This window comes from Ursus maritimus, unplaced genomic scaffold (genome assembly GCF_017311325.1).
Source record: "Ursus maritimus isolate PB19 unplaced genomic scaffold, ASM1731132v1 scaffold_34, whole genome shotgun sequence".
Taxonomy (NCBI): Eukaryota; Metazoa; Chordata; class Mammalia; order Carnivora; family Ursidae; genus Ursus; species Ursus maritimus.
This window is the reverse complement of record NW_024426008.1, coordinates 16,962,276-16,970,362: the sequence shown is the minus strand read 5'-3', so window position 1 is coordinate 16,970,362 and position 8,087 is coordinate 16,962,276. Positions and strand designations below refer to the sequence as shown.

Sequence of the window (8,087 nt, the reverse complement as noted above, 5' to 3'; positions counted from 1 at the left end):
TTTTCGTTCTTTCTCTCCCTTCCTTCTTTCCTTCCTTCCAAAAATACGAAGGCACTGTGCAATATATACAATATATACATATATACATTTAAAGGCTCCTAGTTAACATGTGCACATATACATATTAATCATATTTAATATTATATTCTCTATATATTAATAATATAATAACTAATTATCAATAATTAATGTGTACATATATATATATACACACACACACAGTTAAAATATTAACAGAACCTTTAAAGTGCCAGCACATAGTCACCTTAGAGGCTCAGGTGTTGATTAGGCTTCGGTGTTCCTTAGAGCTTCCTAGCTGATGTGTGTTAGATGCACACAGATATTATATATAACACATTCACGCATACCTACACATGCCTAGGAATATATCTCTATTATCTACATCTGTTTATGTACTGTGCCTGCCTTTACGATCACTTCCTCTTTATCTCATGTTTTGGATAATTGAGTACATACAACTTAATCAAAGCTTTACTAAAGTTTAGTGATACTGTGATACTTTTTTTTTTTTTTAAAGATTTTATTTATTTATTTGACAGAGATAGAGACAGCCAGCGAGAGAGGGAACACAAGCGGGGGGAGTGGGAGAGGAAGAAGCAGGCTCCTAGCGGAGGAGCCTGATGTGGGGCTCGATCCCGTAACGCCGGGATCACGCCCTGAGCCGAAGGCAGACGCTTAACCGCTGTGCCACCCAGGTGCCCCAGTGATACTGTGATTCTACAGAGATACTTGTTTCTATGGAATAGGAACTATATAGATTAGGTAAGGCTCAGTTCTAAGTTTAGAACCTTAAAAACTGCAATTTTATTAGTTAAAAGAATAAACATAGTTTTTACAAGATAATAAGAATGTACCTGAGATATATATATAATATATATATATATATATTTTTTTTTTTTTCTAGCCATAGTGGTACAAAATAAGAAGCAATAGGATATATTAACAGCTGAGTAAAGCTAAATGTAGCCGTGGGGAAAAATTGTAAAATTAGGTACTATTTAGTGGGTCCCTCAAATTCCGAATGAAAAGAAAATTAGTGGGTTTATATTAGGTAAAATGGACAATTCTAATTCCTTGAAAGGAAACCAGGTTTTGTATTTATTTACCATTTAGAAAAGAAAAACCTAGTTTTTATTAGGTAGTAGAGTCTATTTGAGAGCATGACACTGCTGTGTCTCTTCATAATTATACTGTCAATCTGAAAGGGCAGGTAAGGCCAAGTTCATGGACACCATAACTCCATGAGCCTAAGACCTGACAGAAGTGAGGCAGGCAGTCCCTGATATAAATTAGGTAATGGGAAGAAGATTTTTTTTTTTCCTAAAGAAGAAATATCATGGAGTGACAAATCCTTTACTGACTCAAGACACTATCTTATCAAGTATCACTCACCAACTTTTACAAAAGGTCACATAGGCTCAGTCAGTTAAGCATCCAACTCTTGATCTCAGCTCAGGTCTTGATCTCAGGGTCGTGAGTTCAAGCCCCGTGTCGGGCTCCACACTGGGTGTAGAGCCTAGTTAAAAAACTTAAAAAAAAAAAAAAGGCCATCTAAAGCATGACCACCTTGCCACTAGGAATGAACGAGGAAGACCGCCCACAGCCACCAGCATCCCTAATACTGCCAAGAAAGGAGGAGGCTTGTGAACATTTTCCAGGTTGCTTGGCTTTTTGAGTCTGTCTGTCAGGCTAGTTCAGCTTCTCTAAGAATTCCCAGATGTGACAGGCAGTCAACAGCTTTGCTGGGTCTGACAAGTTTCATTTCAGAGTCCAGCTTGTAATTTCAAGTAGGACGGCTGTTGTTAGAGGTCCAATCAACTCCAGGTTTCAATTGCTTTCAAGCATGGCTTCATTGAACACACTCAGCAATGACAGAACCACCCAGGCCAGTGTGGCAAAGACTGGGGGAAAGAACTCGAAAGTCCCTTAAAGCAAAAGGATATTTTAGCAGCTTTCTGAAACAAGCATTCTAAATGCACCTTTTCATAGTGAAGGATCCTATACTTTCTGATATGCAAGAGGAAAGGAGGTATTTCTGGAACTGGGATGGAATCCAGGGGGAGGACTTCATCTTTATCACTCGTACCTTACTTATGCTGACTTGTGAAAGAATTTTGGACGCTCCTGCTTTCACTCCAGCTCAAATTTTTGTTGGTTTTTACCTACAGTTTTTTTAAACGATCAGGTTTTTAACTTTTACAAATATTTGACTAGATGTCCATCCAAAGAAGTTAAGAAAATGGCATTCCACATTTTACACATGTTTGATACATGCATTATATCACACATTAAACAGACATACTAACTACACACATGGAATTTTCCAGAATTGTCCCTATTTCAAATATTCCACCCAGTTAGTAGCTCACATCCAAGGCCATCTAGTCTAGATTTTAGTACTGAAACTATGGTTTCTGGACCCATATGATCCACTGTGCTGGCTCTAAGAGTGATGTTCAGATTTTGATTTAGTAGATATTTGCTGAACACCTTCTCCAGGTGTTGGTGTTTCAACTCAATATTTAGTGAAATCAGAGTTCCTTTATTATGTGGGATACGGCGTATTATTTTTTCCTGATTGGCCTCCCCAACACATGATGGATGGATCGCAACACTCTTGACTGAAACATTTGATGCATAGAACCTTTTGGAGAAAATCTTTTATAAGTTTCAATATAGAATACTTACTATTATATAACACAATTTTGTTATGACATTCAATTTTATCATAACATAACATGTTAGAGATAATATCAAAGATAACTATATAATATTTTGGGCCACTTAACAGGCTCTGTGGTCTTGAGCATGTCATCTGCTTTACAGATGATGACAGTAACAAGATTATGAATCACTAAACTCTACCTCTGAAACGAATAATACACTATATGTTAATTAAATGGAATTTAAATAAAAAGAAAGTAAATTAATATGTATAACACAGTCAGAAAAGACCATGACATATTCTTGGAGAAACTGAACTAGCTTGAATAGATGGGCTCAAAAAACCAAGCCACCTAGAAAATGTAAGTGTTCAGTAACTTTTGTTGCTATTATTGTCATTATTTAAAGCCCTGATTTCCTCATTGGTACACTGAATGGGTACTTTAATCTACATGATCCCCTACAGTTTTTTCTCTTGTTGTGGTGTCCTTTAACTTCCTAGGGAGTGACCCATATCCTAGATGAGTCGGCCACCGTAGCAAATAGAAGCATAAGAATGACTATTCTGTCTCTATGCTTTTTTTTTTTTTAATAATGCCAGAATGATGAAATGATCAGCCCCAGGTAATTTCCCCTGGGGGCTTAACTACTTGGCCTAACTTTGAATACTTTGGAAATCCAGAAGGAGAGAGACCCCACTCAGCCTTAACGGAGAGCAGAACAGCTTGTCAATTGGTTGTTTCAGCTCCCTGGAGGCTCATTCTGACATGGCAATTTTATGTTATAAATTCGGGAGAATGTTTGGACAGGCTGAGGGCCAGTTGTTCCAACAACTGCTACTGTAAATCCTTCATTCCCCAAGTAGTTGCTCTCTTTCTTAGGTTGTCCTCCTATGCAGAATAAATGCTAGTCCTGGGGGCTGTAAACTGTTTAAAATTAGGCTTTGAGCTAGTGAATATGGCCTCTCCTAAAAAAGATATTTTTTTTCTTATATTTCCCAGTATTTTGCCTCCACCAAACTTGAGGGCTATATTTCTCGCTTCCAAATGCATAGAAAAAGTATTAAAAAAAATAATGGCGAGAGACGAAGCAGTTAAGAAGATATGGGTGTTTTTGTTCATTTGTTTGCTTTAGAGAACTGTCCAGAAAAGGAAAAAAATACTATTCATCAGTAGCTCAATTTCAGTGGAGTTTTACAAAATGAACCACTTCTGATCAGACGTGGATTTATTGGTAACACTGCTGGCAAAACAATTCAAAAGGAAAAGAAAGACAAGAGAGAAATAGAGCCTACGTGAGAGGAGGCATGAAGGGGGATTCTCTTTGGTGGTTCTAGTTGGTGTCTACCACTGTCCCTGAAATAGCCTTTGTTGCATGTAAAGAATAACGCCGAACCATGACTATTCAATAATAGGTCATTGTTTTGTTGGTCAGCAGCTGGTATGGAGGTAACCTTTCTGGTTGTCTCACACTCAGCAAACAGGAAACTTACAATGGGACTTTTTCCAGGGCCAACATCAGAACCACATTCATGGAGAATGCAAATCCCATCAAGGTAAGACTGGCAGGAATACATCCGTGAAAGACTGCATTTATCACCGATGTCAAGGCTAGGCTGGGTCTTCATATTTCTTTTTGTCACATGATTTCTGCTAATCCTGTGGCTCCTTCACACAGACTGCATATGCAGGGGACAAACGTTCCCTGGGAGGCTTTGACTAAGGTCAAATCCCACTATGTCTAAAATTCCATGACCCTCTCCAACTCGGCAAATCACCCAACACAATGTTTGGATATTACATGAATTAGAATAAATTATATAAACTTCACGAGTGAAAAGGGTCCAGTAGTAAGGGCCATTTCTGCATTATCATATTTAACAAGCATCCTTTGTTCAAGTGCTGGAATATTGTGCAGTTTTCAGTTGATGCTCATACACCGCATTCATGTGCAATTTTAATGGTTAGGAAGGCTTTGTTAAGGTGACGTAGGGTTGGCCCACTACTAAATCCAAAGTGTTTAAAGTGTTTCAGTAGAGTTCATAATAGTGATAATTCACAATATTGATAATAGGATGACCACAAAGTTAATTCTTGCCCAGGCAGACACCTTACAGAAAGCAGGTTTGAGAATCATGGTGGAAAGGGGAGAAGTAGCTGTTGGTAGCACTGACTGGTATCCTTATAACCAGACACCTACTCTTTTCTAAAAGTATGGGTAGGAGGGCTTAGGTGCATGAGCCGTGTCTCTTCCTGAGTTTAAAACTCAACCTAATGTTTTTAGTGGGGGTATCCCTGGTTCTACCTTAAACATGTATGTTTATGAACTACATGAAACAATGCAAGTGCTTTAATGCTAAATGCAAAATCTCGTACAAATATACACATGATTACGACGGTGTTTAAAACAAATCTAAAAACTTACAAATAGGAAAAAATCATCTTAGAAGCAAATTTAACAAAAGTCATCGTGCTTGTGGGGCTGTGGGCAATATTTTTCCTCCTTCTATTTTGTGGTAGTCTCTCCATTGATAATAAACATATTTTTAATCAGCATGTATTGTTTTCACAACGGAAAAAATTAACTGGATCAAAGCTACGTCCACACTCAAGTTCAAGGTGATTGTTCCCTGAGAGCTGTGAAATTAATGTGAAGTATGGAAGAAGACTGACCACGTCAATGAATCGCAGAACCCAAGAGAGGCAGTGCTGGCTGGGAGCCAGAAGTCATTTAGATTGTGTATTTCATCTAATCAAGTCATTGGAAGGTGAGATTTTTAGGCTGGAGAATTAAAAGCCAGTCCTTCTTAACATTAGCCGAGAGAAGTGGAAAGTACTCAAGATGTTTCTTCAAACAAGTCTGGATTCAAATCTTGAGGCTGCTACTTAACCCACCCCGTCCCTTGGGTAAATCACTTAACCTCTCTCAGCTTTAAAGAGGAGAGATGACAATAATACCTAGGAGTTAAGGTAGTTTTCCAATTTATATGTGGGGGGTGGGGTTGGGGGATAGGGAATATGTATAATTTCCTGGTATCTCATATGCACCCAATAAATGGCAGCTTTTAAACATTATTATTTGAATCTCTTTGATTTCTCAGTTGCCCCCAGGCCAAAAGTATTTCAATGTCATTTCTCTTGGGTTTAGAAGAGAATGAAGGTAATTACCAAAATCTCTGTCCTGCATCTTCCAGTACAGAAGAGGGTAAATATTTAAGGTCATGGAATTTTTTTATGGACGAGAGTTATTGTGATACCATCCCTTGATCTCTGTCCTCCTCCAGGCTCCCCATTTTTTTAGATGGCAAAATTCCTCAAAAACATTTTTTATTCTCACTTGTTTCTACTTCTCGCAAGTCTCTTTCTTTCTTGAATGCACTGTGTTCGGGATTTTCTTTTATACTACCACTGAAATCGCACTTCTCAAGGTCACCAGCGAAATCCATCTTGCTAAATCTGGTGGCAAATTTTTAATCCTGGTGGTACTTCATATATTAGCACAAGACCATTCCCTCCTCTGCCCCATGTATTTGTTATTTCTTTACTATCTCTTCCCCACTGGCACATAGGCTGCCTGAGGATTGGTACTCCTGTAGCCCCAGCCCCTCAAATACTGTTGCGCACGTAGCAGGCACTCAAGAAATGAATGAAAAACTGCAAAACTAGTTTGTTGAACAGAAGAGTATCACAGGTAACACACAGACTCTAGCTTGCTCTGGGTGATTTAAAAGGGGACCCTAAATGGAATGTGAATGAATGCTCCAACCTGAAGCCCACCCCATGGACACCATGAGGATTTCCTGAATACATTCTGGACTTCTGTTTGATGCTCATCATTTATTGGCATGTGTGATGATCTGGCTTTTTTTTAAAAAATGCATTTCCTGCCTGAATTTTCCTGCAGTGAGCTTTCTGCATATGCCTGTGTTGATTTGTGGACAATGTGTGCTGTGCCTGGCATCTGCTCTGCTAGCCGCCCCTTTGTGTGCCCGTGCCCACAGGGCATCTGGGAGTTTGCCGGTTTGTTGTAAGGAGGTTTGGAAAATTCTCCTCCCTGAGCCCTCTGGCTTCCCCTACTGGGGCTGAGAAAGCTACCAAGGACTGCCAGGCTGGCAGAGTGACAACATCAGCCCACACACAGAGCTAAAGCAGCTGCAGTGGGGATGGAGAACTTCTAAGGACCAATGAAAGAGGAAGACAGAGATTACGGCTCACAGATGGCAGATGGTTGAGGTCTGGTTAGAAATCGGGTTCTTGAGAAACATTTTGTCTTAGGCAGAGCTGGAACGCTGGCATTTAAAGCCACACAAAGGCCAGTGACAGGTCCTGACAATCTTGGGCTCTACTTGTATCAGGAGGGGATCATCTCCTTCATCATCCTGCCCCCGTTTTTGTCCATAATGGAATCTGCAAGTTGGATCTCGTCAGTCCTGCATTTGGGACTGTGCCCTATTCCAAAGCATTCCTCCATTGCAGATGTATCTCTCTGGAGGTGTAAGGACTGAGGACAGTGCATTGAGGCACTGGAAATATAGGTATTAAGAGAGGAGATTTCCAGAGAGGCATGGAAAAGGAACTTTCCGTTCAAAGTGACTTCCTGACTTCACCGTTTCCAGAAAGCACTCTCTCTGGCAGGAATTACTTCTGTGTTTCCTGCCAGGTAACGTGCATGTTTTTGGCAATGTGAAATGGGAGAAAGAATGAACACATACAAGGAAAGGAAGAAAGATAAATGAGAAGTATTGTTGTCCAAGTCTTTGGAAAGTTACTCATCCTCCCTGATACTCTCCCCCCACCCCCCGCAAAGAAAGTGTCACAGAGTGAGAAAAGCAAAAGCTTTGGAATTAGACACATCTGTGCTTGAATCCTGGCTGTTTCAGTTATGATACTGGCTTAGAGAAGAAATCTGATTTCTTAAGCCTTAGTTTCTTAATCTGTGAAACTGGAGAAACAACACCTATCGCATAGTGTTATTTTGAGTTTTAAATGAAATATATGTGCAAAGTGCCTAGCACAGGGCCTGAAATAGAGTCCTCCCTAAAGAGTAGTTGAAAAAAAAAAAAAGGCACGGGGAGAAAATACAGCATCAGATATGGCAGACCTGGGCTTCATTTATCAATTTATTCAGCAGATATTTAACTCGAGCACCTACTTTGTATCTAGAGATGTGTGACATGCTAGACAAGAACACGTCTTCCTAGAGACTGAAAGTGCAGATACACAAAAACACATGCAAAGACGAATAAATGAGAGAAGTCCACAGTGTGGCAAGTGCCATCACAAAACAAACGGTAGTGTGAACGGGGGAACAGCTTTATATAGGGTGGTCAGGGAAGGCTTCCTGGAAGAGGGGAGGTTCAAGCTGAGAATGAAAAATGACAAGAGCCAGCCATGTGAAGACTG

General features: G+C 39.8%; 1 protein-coding gene across 1 annotated transcript in view; it reads right to left on the bottom strand.

The window, feature by feature from the left end:
• The window catches only part of TRPM3 (transient receptor potential cation channel subfamily M member 3), a 252,456-nt gene that overhangs the window by 137,444 nt on the left and 106,925 nt on the right, over positions 1–8,087 (bottom strand). The gene's annotated exons all lie outside the window — the stretch shown is intronic.